Source organism: Protomyctophum parallelum, assembly GCF_964188405.1.
Source record: "Protomyctophum parallelum genome assembly, chromosome: 12".
Lineage (NCBI taxonomy): Eukaryota > Metazoa > Chordata > Actinopteri > Myctophiformes > Myctophidae > Protomyctophum > Protomyctophum parallelum.
In genome coordinates, this window is record NC_139712.1 from 17,112,701 (window position 1) to 17,139,610 (window position 26,910).

At 41.8% G+C, this 26,910-nt stretch overlaps 1 protein-coding gene across 1 annotated transcript in view; it reads left to right on the plus strand.

The window, feature by feature from the left end:
• The first annotated feature begins 4,793 nt into the window (after positions 1-4,793).
• The window catches only part of znf438 (zinc finger protein 438), a 69,094-nt gene continuing 46,977 nt past the window's right edge, over positions 4,794-26,910 (plus strand). The window contains exon 1 of the mRNA XM_083778294.1: positions 4,794-4,898. The gene's annotated coding sequence lies outside the window, so the exon portion shown is untranslated. The remainder of the gene's footprint in view (positions 4,899-26,910) is intronic.

Genomic DNA, 26,910 nt, shown 5'->3' on the forward strand with positions numbered 1-26,910 from the left:
ACAACTCTGGAGAGGGTGAGGGTGTCTTGGCTCAGAGACTTTCTCGTACAGGAGAAAGAATCCAGAGAACAACAAAGCCAGAGGGAGATTAGGCGTGTAAGAAATGTCTGACACACACACACACACACGCACGCGCGGTTGCATGCACACACACACACACACACACACACACACACACACACACACACACACACACACACACACACACACACACACGGTTGCATGCACACACCAAACACATCCTCCAGATAATCCAGTAAGAAATGAAAGGCTACATCTCATTTGTTTGTCCCTTCAGGTTCCAGATGTCTCTCTCTGTTTCTCTCTCTCCCTCCCTCCAACCCCCCATCTTTTCCCTTCTCCTCTTGCTTCTGGATCAGTTGTGCAACACAGCCCCTTTTGGAAATATCCTGTACTTAATGTGCTGGATACCATCATTACTACAAGGCCACACACAGAGGGCTGTGACTTTCATAATGCCAGGCAAATTACACCTTGACATACCGACCATCTGTTCATGGCTCATAATAACAACTCGTAATATCTCAATGTCTCAATAAAAGGGCTTACAATTAAATGTAAAACCACAGATGAACTCACTGTGCAGAGTCTATTTGTACAAAGGCTATACAATCTTAACTTAGGCCCCACAAAATGAGGCAAAAGTGACAACCGTTTAATACGACCGACCGCATTTGGCAACGTTCAAAACAAATCCACCTCTTGACCCGAATTGCATGTCAGCTCCTTTCTCCAACCCCCTCCTTCACAGCAAAACCTAGCTTGCCTTGTTGTTAAACTCGGGCGGTGTATAGACACGGTCCCCTCAAGGATTGCATATAAAATTGACCTAAAGGTGCCCTTTGCATTGTCAGAGTGAATTAAACAACTCTCTTTCTGTGCTTTCTGATAATAAAAGCACAAACAAAGAATTAACCTTTAAAAACAATCAAAAGAGTCCTTCACGTTAAGTTAGGGAAACGATGCCGAAGAGAGGTTCATGGTTATGCAGTGTATCCAATGAGGTGTACATTCTATTCATTCCATATTTCCATATGGTTGCATATGAATGTAGTCCATGCCTGTAATAGGGAGGTAATGTATTCAACGCCAATGGCAAAAAGGTACGCTTGGAACATGCCTCACAGAAGCAGGAGTGTTCAACTTGACAGTGGACACATACATAATGAAGCTAACAAAGATATGAATATTTAAGATCAAAGCACGTCATCTCCAATCATCAAGACACCTCACTGTCTCCTATAATGAGCAAAGTAAATTTATTATATTTATGGAGCGAATTCATAATAGGAAATCTTCACACTAGAAGTGACAATCGCTATCTTTGAAATTGTTTTGACATTTAGAGAGATTAGACGAATTGAGAGATAATACACTGAAAGACCACATTTCCTTTGGTTTCTTCCTCTTATGTTGTATTTGTAGGGTTATTTATTGACACTTCCAAGCACTTCAAGTGCGAATCATAATTGCACTTAGGGAGCTATAGTGTTGTATATGGACCTTCTTTCTTGTCTTCTCTTGGTCCAGCACTTGCTTTAAACAATATTTGGATGTGTTCTCCTACTTTTATTGTTCAGATAGTGTAGTAAGCCTGATTTATACTAACTTTGTCCAGGGTGGCAAGGCCAGGTCCAGCTCTTATTCATACTGACCTGTAACTCATGACATGTCATTCCTGAGCTGACTGAGAAGATTCGGCTCAGCAGAAATGCAGGTACATATACTGTACCATAGGAGAGAATAAATTGGTCCATAACCTTTCTGTGAGCACCTGATTGCCGGTTTTATAAGAGTGGGTGGGCTGCACAGCAGCAATGTCTGACATTCACATTATCTTGAGACTAAAAGCGACACAGAGAGAGCGTATTTTCCAGTTTCCAACCATAAGCCATTATGTCATATAATAATGCCATATAAGTCATAACTTGTATTGCAGTAAACATATCTTCACTAACAAAGAAAGCAAGGGATTTTGAAGTTCCATTGCAAGCGAGATGCTATGAGGATTGCTCTGAGAGTCCAATCTGCTCCATGCAGTCTCCCTCTGTGTATACATTCACAGATGAGAATTTACCTGCCACCAGTTGAGATGGTTTAGTGAGCAGAGCACCGATCAATACTGTCATTAGCTTGAAGCAATTCTTAATTCTATTTAGCCCTGAGCTGAAGATCCTTGTATTGATTTGAAGTAGAAATGCCACAACTACCTTTTTCATAGTGGGGAAAAAAATAAAAAATAAAGGATTTGGACCCACCCAGACTCTTTATTTAAGTGTCATGCTTCTGAAGAAGCTCAGCCCATATGGATTTACAGCCAGGACACTTTTTACGGTTTACATAAACAATTACAATAAACCGACATGACGGTTTGCAAACAATGATCAAGTGAATACCAAACTGACTAATACACTCCAGATCCTTACATGGCAGATTACATAATATACAACATAAAATAAAATACCATAAAATAAAATACACCATTAGGCCTGTGACAATTTCTTTGTTGCATTGCCTCAGTGGGACTGTATACTGTATCTATACAGTCAGTCATGTAGGCTATATACTGTACATGCTAATCCACAATAGATTATTTATAGAGTGCTACCTGAGCATTTCGTGAGATGAATCGGTCATGAGCCAGAAATGATCGATTATATACCCTCGGGTTCTGAAAAGGCATTGGAGTATGACTTTCATCAGGTGTTTCAGTCATAAACAAGAAATATTTATCACTGAGTGTTTCACTGAGTGTTTCATCAAGGCGTGCACAGAAACAGTCGTCTCTCTTTCATATCCTGTTTTTAGAGATGAGAAATATTGATATTTCTTGTGTGAAGTCATATCAGCGTGAAGCTTTCGGCAGAGCAGTTGTCAGTAACACCTGTAGCCAAGTTCCTGATTGCATTTGTTTTCAAATGATCTGTCGTGTTGCTGTTTCTCACTGAGAGAATTAACCTAATGAGAGAAAATTCCCTAAGTGAATGAAGTCTGTTTCTTTCTGTGACTCTTTCTTTTCTCCTTCACTTTCCATCTCTCTCTCTCTCTCTCTCTCTCTCTCTCTCACACACACACACACACACACACACACACACACACACACACACACACACACACACACACACACACACACACACACACACACACACACACACACACACACACACACACACACACACACACACACACACACACACACACACACACACACACACGACTGCAGGGAGCAAGGCCACCTGCCAGGGCCTGTATAGACTGTGGCCTATATCTGACAGTGGTATATAAAACAGGACATGTTGCCTCAGGTGACTGAAATTGCAAAACTAACACCATGCTTCACTGCACCAAGACCCCGGTGTAAAAGGTAGGTATGGTTAAGACGTTTACAAGAGTGTGTGTGTGTGTGTGTGGTGTTTGTGCACGCATGTGTGCGTACGTAATACATGGAAGTCATACTGAAACTCGATTCTCAACCGCTCCTTAAAGCGCAAATAACATGCATTTTAAAAATGCTTTTAATATTTAATATCATATTGTCTATGTCCCTCAAAGTTATTTCTAATGGTTTGAGCCTCAATCACCACTCTGATATAACCAGGCCTTGTCATTTCTTTCTGGACTTTGAAAGCAGTTTTGGCTGCAGTACCACAATGTCCTGAGATGGTGGGGGTGCTGATATGCACATTATTTAATATTTGAGTCATTATAATACTGACGCTAGATAAAACCAGGCTCGTTTCCATTCCATGCCAGCTTGGAAAATCAACAATGGTGGACATTGTAAACAAAGTGGAAATACAAATTTGGAACTAAAGACTGAAGAAGAGGAGGAATTATACAAAGTAGGGTGACATTGATGACATCACGATGAGGCCAAAATCAGTTGAGCTGTTCCTGAGAGCAATTTCCATTAAAACACCTATATGATATGAAAGCCTGATTGTTCAAAATTGGTTATTTGTGGGGATAGAAAACACATATGGGAGCCCCAAAAACACAAAATAAATTGAAAAAGTTGAATTTTATGTTATGTCCTTTAAAATTAAGTTATTTGAGCAGCACTAAAAGTACTTCACTGTATGGGTGCCTATGGGCGATAGTTCCAAACATTGCTCTTATGGCTGGAACTATCCCATTGAGATAGAATGAGCACTTCCGCATTCCATTGTTACAATGAGAGTCAACGGGAGTGTCATTACTCATTTACTAGTTTACTCTGGTGTAAACCAAAATAAAGAGTAAAAAAAAAAATATATATATATATATAGTCCCCCTAACAAAAAAACTGTCAAGTGTCTTCCACTGCCAGGCATGCTGAAAATCCTGGTCTATATGTTAATAACTTTTTTCTACCACACTGGAACTGTTATATCAATCCATTCATATGTAATACTTTTTACATTGTATGTACTATCATGTAATGTGGATGACTGTGACAGTGTGACAGAAGATATTTATCCCTGTTATGACAAAGTTACATTTCTCACACGCTCATTGGCTACATTTGCGGAGATGAACTGCTACGTCACGAGCCGTACCACTTTGGCTAGAACGGGGGTTCATGGAAAGGTGGTCACTTGGAAATGTTTATTTGACAGTAAATTCGAAACAACAATTTATAATATAAAGTGAAAACCTGGTCGGATTGTTTTGTTTGTCAATACGTTCTCCCGCATGCATCCTGGCATCCCAGGACAATGGCGATCCGTGAAAAGTAGGCTCGTGTGTCTCCCCCGCGGCCGCAAGTTGGTGGTACCGGCTCAAAAACATGGCTGGAGAGAAACAGTTATGAAGATCGACCGATTAGCACGATATTTGCAAAGAAATGAGCCTGTGTGCGACCTAAAGACGAGCTCTCCAAGCTACCGGGCGACCAGGTGAGAACCGCACACAGTCCGTCGTTATGCTGCATTCGTCCGTACTGAGAATACAAGACAAAACGGGTCTCTTTTGCAGTGTTGTCACTCTGTGTTAATCACTGTCTGTAGGCTCCTCGGCCTGTATTTACTGTATGAGCACCGCCACTCAGCGCAAAAAGAACACCGCTGCGCCTATTATAGTCCATACAACCAACGTGAACTACGTGCACTTTGGTTGTATGGACCATACAAGCGTGATAAACAGCAGATTAGTGCGTGTCAACGCGTGTATCGCGCTATGAATCAATGCATGCAAGTAAACACCCCTGCAGCTATATGCATTCAATATTCATGCGATGCTTGAAATACGTCATCACACTAGGATTCCCCGCCGTGAAGTGACTTTAATTCTGTACAAGACTAAAAGTATAGTTAGTATTGTATTTAGTATTTTACTATTGTTACATTTGATGCTTTAATTTTACGTGCAAAAAGTACAAACAGTTCATGCATTGAGCACTTTCGTTCACTTTTTTCACTTTGTTCTAAAAATAGATGGCATTTTAATTTGTTTTGGACATGATCTGTGGTAGTATAGCTAGCTATACGTCGATAGAAGAAAAAAGCCCAAAATCAGTTACCACTCGAACCACAACGTGACGCATTGTGAGCTTGCACTTCTGCTATTTTCAATATTTTGCAGAAAAACAAGCCCAAAGTCACTTGTAATAAGCAGACATGGAAACACTGGTCATCTAACATTTGTCTTATTTGATACATTGTATAGTCAGTCATTTCTACGGTCAGTTTATGTACATGACCACAATGTAGATATCAGCAGTATTCTCATGGATGTGATATGATTTAGCTTTAGAATGCTTACTTATATGAGGCTTTACTGTGAGCCATATCTTTCTAACATTGTGCTTTAATAACGCAAAGGCTTTATTCTTACTGTAAAAGTAGTGCAATTTCTGAATGTTTAACTTACTATGGCTGAGCCTTTTATTCTCGGATACAATGCCTCCTTGATTGCTACACACTTACACAGTATGTGAGCTTTCACCAAATCAGATGGCACTATTGGTTCAATGATCATGAGCATGGCGAGACCACTTTCTCCTACCTCTCGTACTAAATATGTACTTGTGCTTTAACGCTTCACTTCACATCCCTGCTCATGATGTCACTGTTGTCATGGAGATGCTGTTCAGACTGTGCTGGTATAGGGTCGGTAGAGAATCAGGAAAATGCTAGTCAGTGTTTATCCTTGTGGTCTAATTACAAATACTTTATAGACTATTGTTGTTCATTCATTCAAAGTTTTTAATTTGGTAATACATTTTTCGGAAATAGGCCTTGCAAGGCTGACGTCACGGTGGGCTGTCACGCCTACCGGCGCCATTGTGATTGTGATGGCCTACAAGCCCTACATATTAGATCTGCATCAAGCTCTTTCAGTTCAAACTTATTAAGCCTACTTGAGTAGCCTATACTGTTGTGTGAAATACAACAAGTAGGCTTCTCACCATAAAGGTAATACATAATAATCAGAATAAAGGGGATAAAATAGGACTAACAAAGTTTCACCGGCGCATTCATCTCACTGCCGCCTGAGTGTGACACTCTCTCTCGCTATATTATGGATCTACTATTCTCTCCCCCTCTGTCTCTCTCTCTCTCATATACAATTATTAGTGTGCTTGCCTATAGCCAAGCAGACTATTTTTATTGCACTCCAGCACTTAAATCATTTAAAAACCTTTAAAATCGTGCAATAACTCTCTATTCTCCCCTCCGATTGGCCAGCGATTTGGAACTCTTCCCAACACATTTGTGTGCTTTGCCTTAAAGGGACACTTCACCCTTTTTGCAAAAAAATATATGTTAATGACGTTTAGAAGCTTTAGAACACTTTCCCGGGGGTCTTTGATATGATATAGTATGATATGATATAGTACTTTATTGTCAGTTCACACTGAAATTTGTCTTGCGACACAGCAGCCAAGTATGCAGAAACACATATACAAAACACAAATAACAAGACAATTTACATACATAAAGACATGAGCAATATCCACCGCTTAGATTATCCTGTGGCTACTACATCTCCTGATTAAGCCTCAAGGTCGACTGGTAGACATTAAAGGACCTCTTTAGTCTGACCTTATTGTATGCTGGTACACCATATCACCTTCCTGAAGGTAGCAACCTATATTCTCCATACAACACATGCTTAGTATTAGAGGTGATATTCCTTGCTAACCTTAGGATGCTGTTATCATATTTGGATGTATAAAGTTTCTGAAGTTGTTGTCCAACAATCTTTGAACAAATGTTCAGTTGTTGCAGCAGTTGTGACTTTAGGGCTGCAGACAAACATCCATGCCAGGTGGTACTACAGTACTGAAGAACACTCATAATAACAGAAGTGAAAAACAAAAGAAGAATCCGTCTACTAGCACCGAAGGATCTTAGACAGCGAAGGAAGTAGATTCTTTGCTTTGTTTTATTACACACTGAATCAATCTGATCTTTCCATGACAAAAGATGGTCTATTACTACTCCTAGGTATTTGTACGAACATACCTGGTTGATCGGTTCACCATGAATAGTAATGGGGGATCTGTGTATCTCTGGTGGTGTACCAAAAACAATCTCTTCTGTCTTCTTTGTGTTAATGATGAGAGCGTTGTTATCACTCCATTCAACCACCTTATTTACTCTGTGTTGGTGCAGTCCAGGATCAATCATTTATGTGTGTAATATGTGGTTTTAGATATTTTAGATTGTAGCAGTGAGCCCAGTGTCTCTGATGTCATGGACACTGGGCTCACTTCCTTCCTGGACTACAATTCCCAAAATACTTTGGTGCACTGCTCCTCCTTGTGGATAGGGGAGGTCTGTCTTACTGAGTACACATGTAGTCCAGGAAGTAAGTGATCCCAGTGTCCATGACATCAGAGACACTGGGCTCACTGATACAATCTAAAATATCTAAAACCACATATATTACACGCATAAAGACCCCCAGGAAAGTGTTCTAAAGCTCCTAAATGTCATTAACATATATTTCTTTAGCAAAAAGGGTGAAGTGTCCCTTTAATCTGATTGGACAGTGACATGCCACCTCAGAAGTAGCCTGGTTAATAAACCAGACCGAATCAGCCGTTGGCAAAAAAAAATTGCCTACCGGCGGATTTCGGTCTGGAGAGGCTCAATTGTACGCCCATTTTCTACACACGAAAATGTGTGCGCCCAATAGGGACACGGTATGCAATATGGGCGGGGTTTGGTACAGTGACGTTCAATGCTTGAGACCTTTGACTGACAGTAGCTCTGACCAATTGCGTCAAAGAGAAAATGTTTCCCTGGAAATGAAATCCAAGCTGAGCCTCCCCAGACTAATATCCCGCGGATCCGTGCGATATTAGTCTGGTTTATTAACCAGGCTACCTCAGAAGAACTATGAACTACTGCAATTTTGATTGTTTTGTACTGCAGCCCTATTTGTTGTGATACTGATTTTCATTCACCAATTGAGAGCAGTACTACTTTTGTGAATCTGCAGAAGAGGACAGTATGCACCAGTATATGAGTAATTTTTTCAATATTGACCAATAGTTGAAAGGTGTGTGAGATCAGTTCTGTTCCTTGGCTTTTAAAGATTAGTGCTCTGACCAATCACAACAGTGTCCTTCACCCATGATGAGAAAGTAATTGAACAGTGTTTCCCAAACATTGGGTCGTGAGTCGTGACCCTTTTTGCGTCGTCAACCTGTTTTTAAGGGTCACAAGTAAATGTCTGTTTTTTTTTCCCTAGAATTATTTTATCAGCAAAATTATTTTTTTCTGACATAGATTGTAGGTGTTTTTCATTTCTTTGGAGATTAAAATAAAAGGATGGTCAAATTATAATTTGTAAAGTGCCTTTTGATCAGTGCTCCTACTGGACTGATCAATGTGATAAATATGAAATGAACTTAGCCAGGGGGAACATTTTCCAGCCTTTAATATTATACATGAGAGCCATGTCTAACAGCGTTACAGCCTGTACAGAGCTGTCACCTCTATTTTTTTTTAAATGCTTCCCTTCTGCTTTCTAAAATTCTTTCGTTGTATGTTAATGTGTCCTTGTGCTCAACTCGCCAAACTGAATTCCTTTTATGCACAAATGCACTTGGCCAATGTAATCATAACTTATTGTGTAAGGGCTTGGCAATGGATAAATGTGATTGTCTAAAGTTCAGATAGGTGCAGTCGGAAAGTGAGGAAGAAAATTCCCCTGTAGCCTGAGCCATCTTGGAGAATCTGAGAAAGTCTTTCTGTGGTTGCGGAGTGTGCTTGGTTTCCCCTTCCCAGACCCCAGCATTTAATTTATTGCTGTTGCTGATCTGGAGCAGCCCAGTTTTTGTCACTTTTGAGAAGTACTAAAGGGCAAAAAGAAAGGAATACATTAGTTTGACTAATAATTGGACAAAAGTTGTGACATGTAAAGAGTTTGAGGAAAAGCTACTGTATAATGTACCATGTACTATAATGTTCTATGATGGTTGGTGGTGATGCTGCAGAGTGTTGGCTTAACCCATTTTGGGCGGGAACCCCTTTTGGTGTTTTAAGCATTCTGTTGTACTTTAGCTATTGAAAAATAGCAGATCTACAAGCTCATAGCGCGCCACCGAGTGTCGCACTACGAGCTTGTAGGTCTGCTATTTTTTGAAAAGTCGTGAAAATGTGGTGCAAATCTTTGAATATATTCTTTCAGAGCGAAAGTTTTTAACTCAAATCGTTGCTCCTAGGGGGGTCCCTGGCATAGAAACTTGGGGTTTTTCAGAAAACTGTCAGGATTTAGAAGACATTTGTAGAATCGGTCTTGGTCGAAATGGGTTAAACGGTTTGTGTGGAGGTCTATTAAGTTGCTGAGTTCTAGGGCTGTTGATGCAGCTGAAATGGCACTTAATCAATATTTCTCAGCCAGAGTTCAGCTTCCAGTGAGTATTTTGCTTGCAGTCTCAAAGCGCTGTTCCTCTGAACTTTTTGCCTGTTAGTTTAATTCCAACTGGCCATTGTGTAGGCTCGCAGCATATCTGGAAGGTATATCATAAAGATTTTCCACTGTACTAAAAATGCTGACGTGAAGGACTATTTATTTTTATGAAACATGCTTGTTTTATGAAAGTTTAATTGAAAGCTGGTTATATGAGTTTTAGTTTCATTTGTCATGAATATTTTAATTAAGACTAATTTGATCAAGGTAAGTAGATTTGTCAGTATAATTCATTTTTGCTCAATAGCAAACAGATGCTGGCTAGTGTTGCATTCTTTCTGACTTACTTGCATATAGTCGCCGTGAGTTAAAAATAGTTATTTTTCAGAAATATAAAAAGAAGATCTGTGTTCCAGTGGATCAAATGTAGTTATTTAGTCACAAGCTCTTGTTAACTATTTATGTAACAATCTTTCGAAATTAGAATATCTACACGCTCTCATTAATCCGTTGTAATTCGACGCCTTGGGAACATGAACATTGGCTATTTTTGAATACTTTTGTGTGACACACTGTTGTGTTGATGAAGCATTAAGTTATGGGGAACAAAAAGATACAAATATGAAAATACAAGCTTTCTGCAAAACAGCAGTGACCAATATAACTTATAATGTAAAGGCAAGTTGTATTAGCACGTTAGAAATGTTTACATAATACTACACAAACCTCATTATTGTTCACAAAAAAATGATGTCAATTGAATGAATACCCATTTTGACGAATGGTTTCACTCCTGTACACACAGTAAAATCTCAGTTTTAATTTAACCCTGAACACTAGTACTACAGAGTTAAAATCTCATGATTCATGTTGTCTAGCTTCCATTGAAAATATCTTTGATACGCCCGATCTTTTGCCACTAGTGTGAACACATCATTAGACCCAGAGAGTCAATATCTTGACTCCACTTTAGAAGATTAGATTTGTCTCTGATGGAGCACGAGAGCTCTGTGGTGCACACACTTGTGAAAATGTGTCGGTTACTTTTGATCAATCTCATGGAAACATCACGTGCATTGATTATTAACCTTAGCGTTTGGTTTCACGAGTGTATTTAACATTGGAAGCTTAATAAGAAGAACTCGGAGACGTAAACCATGCATTTAATGTAAACACATGCCATTTGTAAGACTCGCGGGGAGTTTACATTGGCCAGAAAGCAACTCCGATGTGGTTTCACATGTGGCTGTATCGAGGAGGGCGGAAGGGGGCAGAGGAAGCTTGGATGCTTGCTTAACATTTCCGCTCAATCATGGCCCAAGATCGTATCGCCCTGTCAAGATCATATCCCCCGTCACACACGCCACACATTCTTATATGTATAGACGCCGCACACGTTGCTCTACTCCGGTGACAGTCCCAATCCCATATTCTTTTGCATTTTGCTTTGGGAAATGATAGCCTAACCCCTTTTTACCTGAGATCAGATTCTAAAAATGTCTTCTACATCTTGACAGTTTTCTGAAAAAGCTACAGTATGTTTCTATGTCAGTCGTTCTTCGATTTTTCAAAAATAGCAGACCTACAAGCTCGTAGCGCGCCTCTGCTATTTTTCAATACCAAAAGGGGTTCCCGCCCAAAATGGGCTAAACCAGGGGGTCCTCCCTAGACGTTTTCAGCTCGAGACCCAGAAGAGGAAATTTGGCTGGGACTGAGGAAAAACACAGTATGTATGCAGAATTAATCACTATACTAGTTGTGGGCTCGCCTCAGCGAGCACACTATTGTTATCCACAGATTTCAAACTTCGGTTTCTAACTAGTTCCACATACTTTATGCTAGAAATTTAGTTCAAACTTCAAACTGTTCAGCTCTTTGCAGTTACGTATTTATGCTTGTATTTGTATTTTTACAAAGTTTTATACTTTTTATACTTTTTAACTTTTTAACTTTTTTAACTTCCTCCCATAGACAATGAATGGGATTTTATCTCTAAATCAACCTCACTTTTGCATCCTCATTACTCTGGCATACTTTGTCGTAGAAACGTGATTTAAACTTTAGAAAGCTCACACGACTCTGGACTCTTTCGTGGTTCAAACCGTATTCGAATACGTTAAACGGTTTTTCCGAAATCGCAGTTCAATCGCAGGCCGTTTCGCCTAATTAGTGCCAACTTAGAGTGCGGGGCCTCTTTGAGTAGAGTGTGGAAACTGAAATTCTTTCCTTGAGAATTTACCAAACAAATTGTCGTCCCCGGCCAAAATATTCATTTTACACGCATGTTCTTTGGTCATTTTGTAGCCACACATGTCCTCTTTCACACAATGTGACCACCAAAGCACAGAGACATACAGAATGTGAACTACGGCCTTTTAAGTGACACAAATACAGTCAAGCTGCTCATTGACCTCCATTGTATAATTCTTACGAGGAAATTATCGCGATGACAATTCTTATCTTATAACCACATTTTCGATCGTACCAACACCACAATCGCACATGGTGTACCTCAATATCTCAGGCCACTCACAGCGAAAAAAATATTTGCATTCGACTTTTACTTTTTGCGATAGAGCAATTTGTTCAGGCATAGTTTTCCCCCATTCAGGACCATTGAAATCTCCCAGTCATAGTGCTTGCATTGTGCTTCTCTTTTACTCTTCCACAGCTGAGACATATGAGGGCTTAATTACAGGGCTGACATTAAAGTTACAAGATCTCAATGAGTTGCTCTGCGATACCTTGTGAGCTTGTAGGTCTGCTGTTTGTGCAATTAGGCTAGACGCACGCAAGCACGCACGCACGCACACACCCTGTCTTCCTATTGGCTGGCCTTTACACAGCTCTCGCAAACGCACGCACGCACGCACAGTCGCACACAATTTTTTTTTAATAATAATAAAAAAAAAATATATATATATAAATTGAAAAAAATTGATTTAAAAAAAATAAATAAAAATAAATACAAATTTGAAAAAATTGAAAAAATGTAAAATACATATGAAAATTGAAAAAATTTGAAAAAATTTGAAAAAATTTGAAAGAATTTGAAAGAAATTGAAAAGAATGAAGTGAAAAAATTGAAAAAAATAAAGAAAATTGGAAAAATTACAAATTAACAAATTAACAAATTAAACAAATTTAAAATAAATGAAAACATTACTAAAAAAAAAAAAAAAAAAAAAAACCTTAAAGAAACATTAAAAACTAACTTTTTTTTTAACTTAAAAAGAAAAAACTTTTAATAAAGAACTTAATATTATTTATTTTTTTACATTTAAAGAAATCTTAGACCATTATCGATAATCATTGTGTTTATGCTTTTAAAGATAGGCCTATATGCTATTTGAACCTTCTTTTTACATGTAAAAGTATGCTATTCAATACAATTTCTGTTAATCTCATGAATGCTTTTATATGTATACTCCATTGGATTGACTCTTTTTTATCTTTCTTTTTTACCTTTTCTTAATTAATCAAGAATACATTGTAAAGCATTATTCATACATTACAAATCTTTAGTAGACAGTAATACTTTACTTACTTTATTCTGCCACTTTTTGGGCATCACACTACTTCCACATACTTTATTCCGCTTTATGCAGTTATTTATGCTTCTTCTTTTTACGAATTTTTATACATTCTTTTTTTTTTACTTTTCCTTCAGCTTTAATACATTTTCTACTGTACATTATTTACATTGCGTCTTTTGGCGAGCCCACGCAGTTTCTGCAGGGAACTGCTTTCTAGTTACTGACTGTACTTGCCATCCATATTAAAAACTGGTCCTATGTTCGGGAAACACTAGCCTAAGCTATTGATAATTGCAAAGAAAGAAGACATGGGGGTCAGACAAGCTCTAGTTCACATTCTTACAGGAGTTTATAATGTTATCGTTAACTGTGTGGTTTTTGCATGAACTGGTTACTTTGCATGGTGGAGACGATGCGACAGAGCATAATGATTATGATATGCACTATATGTAGGATACCAATTAAATTCTCTAAGTGAAACATTGCTCCAAGGTGTAGCCTACTTAGACCTAATATAGGCCATGCGAGCATTATTACACAACAAGATCAGAATGCAATTCACCACTCCAGTATATCTGGGCTCACTTCAGTGATGCATGAGGTGGCATAGTGCTCATTTTTGTCTTGGGATGGCATAATGGCAATCTTATTAGGAATTGGACCATATACTGACTATGTTGTTACTTTAACCCATTTTGAACTGAGATCAGATTCTATAAATGTCTTCTACATCCTGACAGCTTTCTGAAAAAGCTATGTTTCTATGTCAGTCGTTCTTCGATTTTTCAAAAATAGCAGACCTATACAAGCTATGAGCTTGTAGATCTGCTATTACCAAAAGAGGTTCCCGTCCAAAATGTGTTAAATATATATAGTGTATACAGTTTTGTTATTTATTTACTTTTACTCAGTTGATGAACATTGTCAAGATTGACACTTTTGACTTGACATTGTAATTTCTAGAAAAAAGTAAGCCTTAGTTCCAGACGACTTGCAGTAGAATGGGTAGATATTTAGTGCTGCAGAAGAGAGTAGAAAAAAGGAGAAGAACAAGGAAAGTGCATCTGAAGTCTGAATAATGAATGCAGACCATATTGTGGATGGAATAGGGATGTGGTTGTGTAATAGTCGCTGCGGCGCTGAACATTTCCCTGCTAAATTGTTGGTCTGGCTAGACATCTTGTTTCCAAGAAAAAAGTGATGCAAATTACATACAGCGTCTAATGACTAACTTTTAGGGGAATCTGTAGTCCTGTGGAAGCTAAGGTATTATTATAATAGACTGGTACAGACATTATTATTATAGTTCTTGGCGATATTTAATTTCTAGCAAATGGGTACAAATGTGTCACTGTGTAGTATTAGTAACATCCTTTTGGTCTTTAATGTGTTGATGAGAACAGATGCAGTGAGCAGATACACAACTGTTGTTGACTGAGTTGTGGCTGAGTTCTTGTTGTATTAGTAGTGTAGTCTTCTTTGTCTTATTCTTGTCCCATGTTTTTCTCTTTCTCCGGACGGCGCACCGGGCCAAATACAGAACCTATGAACATACTCTAGCTGTTCTATCATTTGCCTTTACCCACTTAGTTATTATACTATAGTAGCTTTAAATTAAATGACCACTTTTCAACTTCTCTTCCTATAATTGGTCCTAACTAATGTTCATGATACAATTCCACCATTCTTTCCTACTCAGTCTGTGTCTCATAGAAAGGCTGTGGGCAGTTCAGAAACCCGTCCACCAGTGACATCATCAATGGTGAATCCAAGCTAATAGAAGAGGTTTTCTTTTCCTGAAAAGTTGCAATGCAAAAGTTGAAGCCATCGTTCTCACGATAATAACAATCTAAATATATTTTAAAACTAATCTTGTTTTAAAAAACTGCCCAAAGCCCTCCTATGAGACACAGACTGAGTAGGAAAAAATGGTGGTGTTTTATCATAAACATTAGTGAGGACCAATTATATGAAGAGATGTTGAAAAGTGGTGAAGTGGTCCTTTAAATATCATTGTGTAACTATTTTGTGAAAGCACCAAGAGACATGGCCCAAAGTATTAGTCTCGACGATGTCGAGGCATTTGGTCAAAAAACATTGTGATATTTGATTTTGTCCATATCACCCCCCAGCCCTAGTAACAGGCTTAGTAAACTGCATAACACAGCTGTAATTATACACATCTCTCCTATTCAAAATTTTTATTCTCAAAAGTCCAGTCGGGGCTGCCTTGGTAACGGTGCCCAATATAGCTCATACGGGAAGGAAGTAGAGTTCTGTTATGGAGAAGTAGTGTGGTGATCGGGATGGTAACCGTGTCCACAAAGCTTGGCGTGGATGCTGTTATGTGTGTGTGACGTGTGTGTGTGCGTGTGTGTGCTTGCGTGTACCGTGTATGTATGTACTATGTGATCAGTTTTTCTCTCTCTCGATCACTCGTTTTAATTTGTTTTGTTACTATGAAAACCTGCAAAACCTGTGACTCCGTCACGCCACCATATATGGCTGTCAGGCCTCGTGACACGTCTCGCCACCATATATGGTCGTCAGTCCATCATGCCTCGTGTTCGTGACATGCTCCACACACACACATATATATATATATATATATATATATATATATATATATATATATATATATATATATATATATATATATATATATATATATATATATATATATATATGACTGACATAGAAACATAGCTTTTTCAGAAAATTGTCATTTTCAAACAGACATTTTTTTAATCTGATCTCGGGTCAGAATTGGTTAAGTGATTAAGCCAATGACCTCGGGTTATATCTCTAAATATTTGGAAAAATGGAGCTTGCCATCCATGTGCTTGTTTCTGCCGCTGCCAGCCGGAGATGAGCTGATGTTGTGAATCTGAACCCGGCCACGCCCACGCCTTGTCATTCCTCTGCGGCGACGCCCACCACAGCAGTGGGTGCGGCACGTGCATGCAATGAGAGAGAGAGAGAGACGGCAGAGAGACACTCACTTTCACCCTCTGTCATTTGGCCCTTTAAACCATTCTGGGTGGGAAACCACTTTTGGTGTTAGCATTATGTTATGCTTTAGCTGTTGCAAAATAGCAGATCTACAAGCTCATAGCGCTACGAGCTCGTAGGTGTGCTATTTTTGAAAAATTGAAGAACGACTGACATAGAAACATAGCTTTTTCAGAAAACTGTCAGGATGTAGAAGACATTTTTAGAAGGGGGTTAAATGTGAACACACACACACACACACACACACACACACACACACACACACACACCTCCCTCCTACCCAACCCCACCTTTGTGTGCTGATGCCTCTCCCATCAGTCTGTGTTACTTCTCCCTGACGTCGAGCACGTTTTGCGTGCAAGTGTCTCCCTGGGCTGAATCCTTCACGCATCCCACAGGCTATGATTTAGGCGTCAGGGTTGCTCTCACAAACTCCCACAACCCTTGGATTAGGTTACCCTGCCATTACTCAACTCCAGGGTGCTCTGTGTAAGGCATAGTGGAGCCTGACTGCCTTGCCCTGCCTGCCTGCTTGCAGTGCAGTGCCTCCCCTGGCCTGTGTTGACTGGTGCAGTTCAACCACAGACAGACGCCCCTGGTCTGTGGAGGAGCTCCGGTCCGGCCATGGCACACACAGCCTCCTCCCTGGACATAACGCAGTCCAGTGAACAGTGGGCAGCCTGGCCAACCTGGCAACCTGGCCGTGGCTGGAGCCTTGCAGCTGTGCTCCGGAGTGGGCCGCGTCGCTGTGTTGATTAACCCATTTTGGGGCGGGAACCTCTTTTTGGTGTTTTAAGCATTATGTTATGCTTTAGATGTTGTAAAATAGCAGATCTACAAGCTCATAGCACGCCACCGAGTGGCGCGCTAAGAGCTTGTAGGTCTGCTATTTTCGAAAAATCGTGAAAATGTGGCCTAAATCTTTGAATATATATATATTCTTTCAGAGCGAACGTTTTAAACTCATAACTTTGCTTCTGGTGGGTCCTGACTCCCTGGAACAACATATATTCAGATGGGGGGTCGGTGGCCAATTACATATATTTTTGGTGGGTCCCTGACATGAAAATGTTTGATCACGACTGACATAGAAACATGGGGTTTTTCAGGAAACTGTCATGATTTAGAAGACATTTGTAAAAATCTGGTCTTGGTCGAAATGGGTTAACTGGAGAGAGTGTGTACTACAAATGGACCCGTAACTCCACTCAGAGTCAAATTAACTGAGCTGGAGGCAGACCTGTCCTAGTATAGAGCGTCGCAGTCCCGCCCCCCCTCGAGAGACCCGGAAAATAAATCGCCGTTCATTTTCCTCATAGGCATTTCTTAAAATATTTATTTAAAGACGGGTTACGCCGCGGACAAAGCCAACTCGGATCGTGACAAATCATGACAATGAACACAATATATTGGGCCGATCAAATCATTAGAAAGAAGGCAGGAGACGACACTTTGTTTTGTTTTTCTTCTTATAAATTATTTGATCTGCCCAAAACATTGTGTTCATTGTCATGATTTGTCACGATCCGAGTTGGCTTTGTCCGCGGCGTAACCGTCTTTAAATAAATACTTTAAGAAATGCCTATGGGAAGAATGCATTGGGATTTATTTCCTGGGCCACTCGTTGTTCTGAAAGGGGGAGGGACTGCGACGGTCGCTCTATAGGCCGCTCTATAGGCCTATCCATCTCCAGCCTACAAGTGTAAGTGGAAAACCAAACGCATCTTTAATCTCTACAGCTTGTCGTTTATAGAACATTGTTTTGCTTTGTGTGTGTTTGTGTACATCATGCCCGGGTTGATACTAGGCAAGTCACCCAGTAAATATGGCTCGGCAAGGCTGGGTTTGTTGGCACATTTGGCTGTGGACCGCACCGCCGGCCCGGGGCGGCCCCCTCGCATGCGGCCGTGGACCGCACCGCCGGCCCGCGGCGGCCCCCTCACATGCGGCCGTGGACCGCGCCACGGGCCCGGTGCGGCCCCCTCGCATGCGGCCGTGGACCGCGCCACGGGCCCGGTGCGGCCCCCTCACATGCGGCCGTGGACCGCACCACGGGCCCGGGGCGGCCCCCTCGCATGCGTCACAAATCAGCCGGTGATTTGTGGCCCTCATCGTTTTATGGTTATGTAATGTCGGCTCCCCTGACGAGTAAAACGTCTTGTTAAACCTCAGCGCCACCCTATTCCCATAAAAGTGAGTGATGCAGGCAGCAGAAGAGGGCCCAGCAGCCACCCTGTTAACCCATTTTAGGCTGAGGTCGATTAAAAAAAAGAAAAGGCTTAAAAAAAATTCTGAAAAACCCATGTTTCTATGTCAGTGGTGCTCAACCTTTTTCATGTCAAGGACCCCCAGAATTATCTCTATTGGGCCACGGACCCCCACCTCAAAATATGTACTTCCAGGGACCCCCCCCAGAAGCCAATATTTTAGTTAAAAATGTTCCCTCTGAAATATATATTCAAATATTTGCGCCACATTTTCACGACTTTAAAAAAATAGCAGACCTACAAGCTCGTAGCATGCCACTCGGTGGCGCGCTATGAGCTTGTAGATCTGCTATTTTTCAATAGCTAAAGCATAGCATAATGCTAACACCAAAAGGAGGTTCCCGCCCAGAATGGGTTAGGGATGGCTTCCCCCGCTGTACTGTAGTGTACTGTACACTTGAACAGTGTCCCGGGACAGTGTGTGTAGTGGTCTAGTGGGCCGGGCCAAAGCTTGACGCAGCAGGAATTTCACCGGCGGCAGGGCTTTATCGCTTGATTAATGGAGGCTGAGTGAAACTCTTAAATCTGCTGAAGAATGGTGGGATCCTCCTGTAGAGGTCTAATATACAGTATGGATGCTAACGAGATGGAGAGCGATGGAGTGCTGTGTGTGTGTGTGTGTGTGTGTCTTTTCTCATAGTGTGTAAAGTTTTATGGCGGTTGCATCTCTCTGCCTCGATCCACTCCTATAAAGCCTTTTCATCTGCTCCCGTTAAGTAACAACCCCTTTTCTGCTTATCGCCACGCTTTAAGCTCTCGTGTTATTTATTTATCCATGATATGGTCATCCTATACGTTGTGTTATTATGCAGTACGGTATCGCGGCACACGGTCGTTTAGTAAACATAAACAGGCCCCGGTCTGATCTTACTGTAATTGAAAGGGAAGCAGCCACGTGGTTCCAGTAGCTTGTGTACGGTACGACACTCATCCTCTCCAGTTGTTTTACAGTAATGAGACATCTGGGGCCGGGTGGAAGCGGAGTCGTCTGTCGAGGAAGAACCGTTTCACGAGCCTGAGGGTCTTTAGGCCTGTCATAGACAGACAAAACAGACTGAAACAACTGGGCTGACGGCTTGTTTATTCACCCTCTGGCACTCTTCCATTTGCAACTCTAATGTTTCATTAGATTTATTTCATGGCGACGCTGATTACGTTTGGAGAATTTAGGACAATATTATTAAGGCTAGATAGAGCTTTTTTTCCCTGAAAAGAAAGCCTGCTCCAAATCTTTTCCATGTCCCACATATCTTACCCCCAAGAGCATCATATCCCATTTGATTAAACGCTACGTCACTGTGGCTCAGAGAAGCAGAGTCTGTCCAGTATTCAATGTTTGAAACAGAACCGATGCTAATTTTGATGTTGGATTGACGAATATTTACTAACATGCCTGGTCTGCATTTATTTTATTTTATTTTACATCTTATGCCTGGAATGAGGAGTGCTTTTCTTCCTGTGTGGATTATGCCAATACATCTGCTGACATTTATTTGTATTTTCTTCTAGTTTAAATGAATCACTGTTCCTTGGACAGTGCAAGAGAACATACTTACTCAAGATATGCTAAGTTTTGTTTAATAAGATTTACATCTTATATGTAGGAACCTATCGATCTCTTGGCCAAGACTATGTCACTCTTTTGACTCAAGTAGTGCAGAGTATAGTCACCGACACGGCTGGACTACGTCAAAAATACGGCCCACCACAACCGGCACGCAGATGTTTTATATCATTAAAAAGGACCTAAAGACGTGTCCACACGTCCTGGGCCTTCTGAGCGTGTAATTATGAAGACGTGTGGACACGATCTGGGCATCAAATGTTAACAATAACGAGACAATATGACCTAAATGACACATTATGACATACATTTTCCCTTCATTGTCAATGCGTGTACAAAACAAACATTGAACTAAAGACAAACATTAAACCTGTGTATAGGAGGGGCTGGCAGTGGTGCCCCTCAAAAACGCACAATTCCATAGTTTACTGCGACCTTTGGTCGCAACAACTGCGACCTTCGGTCACAACATCTACCTAAAACTGCGACCTTCGGTCACAACATCTACCTAAAAACATCGGTTAGTGTAGTTGTCAGTGCCAGTCGACAAGTAGCCTGGAACTCGCCTATGCTTTCTAGCATAGCGGGGAGCTGCCGGGAGCTGTCTTGAAGTGGACTCGGACCCAGACTTTTTTTTTCCTCCCTGGAAATAAAAACGTCTGGGTTTCCGAGGCTATAGTCGACAAGATACATTGCTGATGTACGGCCGATATATCTATCGATGCAATTCCTGAAAGAAAAAGACGACTACGAAACCATTTTAAATGGTGTGGAAACTGTGGACAAGAGGGTCTCATCTGTCAGGGCCAGCCTGGGTGACTGTGCGATTGCTCATGTTTTGTGTACAGTGCTGTGAAAACAAAAAGGTGACTACACAATACCCTCGAGGGCCTTTTGTTTTTTCCATCGTAGTTCAGACTTATGGTTACCGTCTTCTGTGTACATGATTGATGAAAGACTGAGCTCTGGGTGGGATGGCCGTGGTGTCTGGAGAGTTGACCTGGCTCTATTCATTCCCAGATCATTATTTTTCCACTTCACTCAAAGTAGGAGTCAAGACGCCAGTGCAGCGACAGAGAACGACCTCCCTCCTGGCTTTGGCAGATTCCCACGAGAAAACATGGCAGGTGGGAGATGCCTTAATAGCTTGAATACCTTGTGCTCAGGTATTCAAAATGCGATGGGGTGGAAGTGGCAGGGGTAGAGGGGCCGCTTGGCAACCGGAAGGTTCCCAGTTCGATCCCGGGCTCCCCCAGAGTTGGTGTCGGAAGTGTCCTTCAGGGCAAGACGCTGAACCCCTAATTGCTCCCGATGAGCGGGTTGGTGCCTTGCATGGTTTCCTCTACCATCGGTGTATGAATGTGAATGTAATGCACAATCTCTGCAAAGTGCCTTGGATACAGGCGCTATATAAAATGCGATAGATGTCTGGATTGAGATTATAGGATAGATTTCTGGTTTTGAGATTATTGAGAACAAAGCACTGCTAAATCTAAACTACTATATCAATGCAAAGTATATTTGGAGAAGTTAAGAAGTGTGAAAACCCTTTACTTCTCAGAATGTGAGGTTTCAGAAACACAATTCAATAATCTGTACTTCCGAGACCTTTTTGATCAATCATTTTGTAGTTGTGAGGGGACCCTCCACTTAAATGATCTATATTTCGATGATCCTACTAGTTCCTGCACTCGGTCACATGCGGTACTTAGCCTCCTGTGTTGCTGTCTCTTCCTGTCTTCTTGCTCATGTCTTCCTTCAACCCAGAGGAAGGGTGACCTGGCAGCGCCTTAAGGCCAGTCTGCAGCAAAACATCCCATTTAAGACTTTGACACGCTAAGCCCAGAAACAGCCCACCAGAGACGTCTGAGTAACTGCTTTTCACAACCAGAAAAGCACCTCAGATGTCGTTGAGGGAGGATTTAGTCTTTTATCGTTATGAATTGGTTTTCCCTTGTCTCAGAGCTTGGCGTTAAACAAACACTCACTACAAGGTCAGTTGGTAGAGTGTGTGTGTGTGCGTGCGTGTGTGGTATGTACGTTTTTCTCCGTATAGGATGAAATAAGTACACGCTACGCATCCACACCACAGCACCATTAATGAATCTTTGCTCCGAGGAAAGTATACCCTCACACTTTGGGGGAAGGTATGAATCCGACTCTGACGACTAACCTTGGCATAGATACTTGACGAGGCTTTAGGTTTAACCCATTCTGGGTGGGAACCCCGTTTTGGTGTTAGCATTACGTTATGCTTTAGCTATTTAAAAATAGCAGATCTACAAGCTCATAGCGTGCCACCAAGTGGTGCCCTACGAGCTTGTAGGTCTGCTATTTTTGAAAAATCGTGAAAATGTGCCTCAAATTTGGAATATATTTATTCAGAACAAACGTTGTCCCTGGAACAACATATTTTTAGATGGGGGTCGGAGGCCAATTACATATAATTTTTGGGGTCCTTGACATGAAATATTGAGTGTTATAGGTATAGATACATCAGGTATTTCAGAAAACTGTCAGGATTTAGAAGATTTCTTTTCCAGGCCTAAATGGGTTAAAGCTGTCCTGGCTGCTGTAATCCATTATTTGGTCGGTTTTCAGAGCTAGCGATAGCGAGGTTCAGCATGTACCTGTCAGTACTAAATGATTGCTCATTTCCTGCCGGGGGAGTGAGTGGAGTGTTGTAATGGCAAACAGCTGCGCTTTTCGGCCGGACCCTACCTTCTTTTTTCGTCTGTTTTTGCTGTTCTCTCAAGCGAAATACCCCCCCGCACACACACACACACCTCATGTCGTTCCAAGTCCAGCACATTCCTCTACGCAGTATTACTATACAGTGTAAAGCTTATTTTGGCCATGTCATGTGCTACCTGCTGCTTTATGAGCTGAATCTATCTAAGTACATGCATCCACTCGGGCGCACACGTCCGGCACCTTGTTAAGTTGTTGCACAAATGTACATATCTAGGCCAACACTTGTCTTATACCTCAATGTCAGTAACTGTGCAATCGTACTCGAGACTCTAGAGAGTCTAGTTGTCCCGAATGTATGTTTTGTAATGTTGCAATTATTATGTCCATGTGTGTGTATGTTATTGTTAATCCTACGTGAACTGTTCTCGTTTACCTTATAAGCAGCGGGTCACATTCCTTGCATGCATTGATGCACATCACATATAATATGGCGGTATATACGATGTTCAGATTGATGACATCACTCGCCTTTATGTCTCTTAACTGATGATGCCTGTGACACAGTGGTCTCGGCAGTCCCCCATTAGCAGGAAAATAGAGCATCTATCTTTTATGATTCACGCTGTATTAAAGGTTTTTGCCAGTGAATTAAACGGATGAGACTGCAAGGCGTTCTCGGATGTTTGTTCACTGACGGATGAACTCAGCGTCCGCTCAGAGAGCGCCTGCCGCTCCCATGCGTGTCGTCGGGCTTCATGACAATCTGTTTTATTCTTCAGTTACTTTCTTCTTTGATTAGCTAAATGCTCCATCGATCCGCCCAGTTGAAGCGGCCGCGAGCCGGGCCGGCCATATTTATCACATGTTCGGAGAGAGAGCGGCACGCAGGATGTTGCCTCTCCTACGGCCCTGTCCCACTTTCATCGGAAAACGATAAACATAAATCTGTGGAATGTGTCCCCGTAATGTAAGTCTGCGTGCGTGCGTGCGTGCCTCTGTGCGTGTGTGTCTATGTGTCTGTGTTGGGGGGTGGAGGAGGGGCAGTATAAGGCTGATCAGGTCTGCTTTCCCTAGGTAGTGGAATTAGAGAGCTATGGCTCTGTACAGTTTGCTGACATTTGAGGAAAAAAAAGCCCACCTTCAGCAAAGGCAGACTTGCAAATCAGTGTCACAAGTGCAGCCTGTGCAGGCTTGGTGTTTTTCCTCTAAAGAGGGAGGGGAGTGTGTGTGAAAGCTTCTCAGGGCCTCCTCAGCAACGCGGAAAGGGACTCGGGTGGAGGACGAGCCGGCCTCCCTGCCGAATAACAGCTAATTAACAAAGTAATTAAGATGGGAATCTCGACTCGGAAGACGGATTTCTAAATTGTTCTATATATTCCAATCAGACTTCAAAAGCAAAATCCCTTCCTTTCATGAAAGGAGGAGGGTGAATTAAATCGTTCAAAGCCTTTCCTTCCCATTATCCTAGGCCGCGTGTCACACAAGGGACATCTGTTGAAAAGAGCATGACAATGTTACAGCCCAGTCGAAGGCCCTTCGCCGCTTCCATCACCGGAGACGGTTCATAATGCATTCGCTATACTGTACATATTTCATCTCCGGGGCAAGTTTATTTCAATAAATAATGTCACCCCAAGGACATGGCGATTCGATTCAACCGTAAGCCGAACCATATTGTTATCTCATCCCTCATGTGGCGAATGATAGATTAACAAATATTTTATAAACAGTCCATTGAGCGTGTCCGTAGTTTTATCACCACTACGCCACTGCCAAAATAACCTCTCCTCCATGATGGATGTGTTTTTCTGTTCCTACTCCTGTGCTGCTGGCTCAATATTACAGGCATAACATAACACTGGTTCTCATCAGGGGACTTTCATATTGTTGGGTATCTAGACAACATATAGAGAATTGTAATGTGCACCTGTGTCCAATCCCGCTGTCTTATTCCGGCTGGTGGTTGCCAGGTTGTGGTTTTGCGCTGTTGTCCGTGATGTTGACTTTGTCAGTGGTCCGTCCCTTTCCTGAACTACGTTGTGTAGTCGGTTATTTGGTCTTACTTGGCCGGGTCAGGTTGTACATTTGTTCTCTCTCCTGGGTCATGTAAACATCTTGGTCAGTGGTTGTGGAGTCCTCAGAATAGACACTCCATCTGCCAGTTCATTTGTCTTTGTTTTGCAGACTCTGTTGAAATCATCAAGCTCAAAGAGCATTCGTCATGGTCTTTGTGTGTGGTGACTGTGTGTGTGTGTGTGTGTGTGTGTGTGTGTGTGTGTGTGTGTGTGTGACACTTGTGCCCAGCTTCGTCACGAGACAGCGGTAGGAGGAACGGGGTCCTCGCAGTATTGGGGACTCATGGTGATAAGTGTTCGCTCCAAAGCAAACCTCTGTTTCCTGAGCTGTCTTGTGCAATTTGTGTCGAGCTCAGCGCAGCGCAGCGCCAGGACATTTTCTCTCCATGTTTCCGAGGCCGTACTGTACTTGCAGAAAAGCATGCTGGGTGAAGACGGACATGGGACGTCATACCGTGGTTCATGATGAATTACAGGCCACCTTTCATTTCCCTATTCCTTAATCGTATTCCTCCTCAATCCCCTCCACGCTCCATATATGGCCAGTACAGAATTCATTCCGTATGTTGATCTGACCCCATTCCAAAGCGCCAGCGCTCGCCCAGCAGTCTGCCTTTATTTGCCTACCTTATATAGGATAACTTTCCATTTGAGTCACATGGCTTTAATGTCATGTTGCAGTCATTTGCTGCGAACTCTGATGTAGGTTCCATGTTTAGAGTCTTTGGTATGACCTGGCCGGGGATCGAACCCCGACCTCCCAGTCTCAGGGCGGACACTCTAACCACAAGGCCACTGAGCTGGTACACCAGGGGTCCTCAACTAGAAATGCTGAAGGTCCACTAATACATTTCCGTCCGGTCCCATGAGCGCGGCGCGGGCCACGCAGCGGCCAGCGGAGAGCGGGGCTCTATATTTTTTAATACAGTCACACCAAGGCAAGCTTATATACAAATCGGCTCCCCTCCCAACCAACCAATACTGGGGTGCAGACTGCAGAGTATGGAAATAAAATGTTTCACAAATATTCCCCTCCAAAAATTCACAGCAAATGAGAGGTATTGTGTTTTTGTTTTTTTTTGCCCAGGGTCCACAGAGAGGTGGTCCGCGGTCCGGTCGTGGTCCGCGGTCCGGTCGTGGACCACGTCTATTGAGGACGACTGCTGTTCATATATTATTTCATTTCTGCTCTAGTGTAGTTTACCTATAAACCTTTGCACCGATGTAGAAATAAGTCACATTACCTCCAAATCGCTTCCTCTCGGGCAGGAAGGGGTTACTCTCCATGTTTCCTGTCCTATTCCCAGGGCTCTGGCTACGTTCTGATTGCCTTCTTGATGTTTAACATTCCCAGGCTCCTATAACCTTCTGGCTTGCTCTGCAACGTCCGAGAGCCGTCCCAGGTGAACTGGTGGGCGAGCCTCCTGTTTTTTAAGGATAAAATCTCAGTTTTTCCCTTCTTTTTCTCATTCTTATCATATGAGCTGGGAGACTGAGGTGTGTGTGTGTGTGTGTGTGTGTGTGTGTGTGTGTGTGTGTGTGTGTGTGTGTGTGTGTTGTTTGTAGCGGGGGCATTCACTTTTTCCCATTGCATTCCTTAGTGCAAAGGGTCTATGGGAAAGCATGCATTTTTTTCTCAACCCATGTTTTGTTTGCAATTGCCTTTCTTGTGAAACTGGGGGGAGAGTAGTGGGGACTGGGGGTTGATTCAAGTTTTGATTTTAACCCTTTTTCTGCGGGAACCCCTTTTGGTGTTAGCATTATGTTATGCTTTAGCTATTTTTTTTAAATCGAAGAACGACTGACATAGAAACATAGCTTTTTCAGAAAACTGTCAGGATGTAGAAGACATTTTCAGAATCTGATCTCAGGTCAAAATGGGTTAAGTCAAGTGC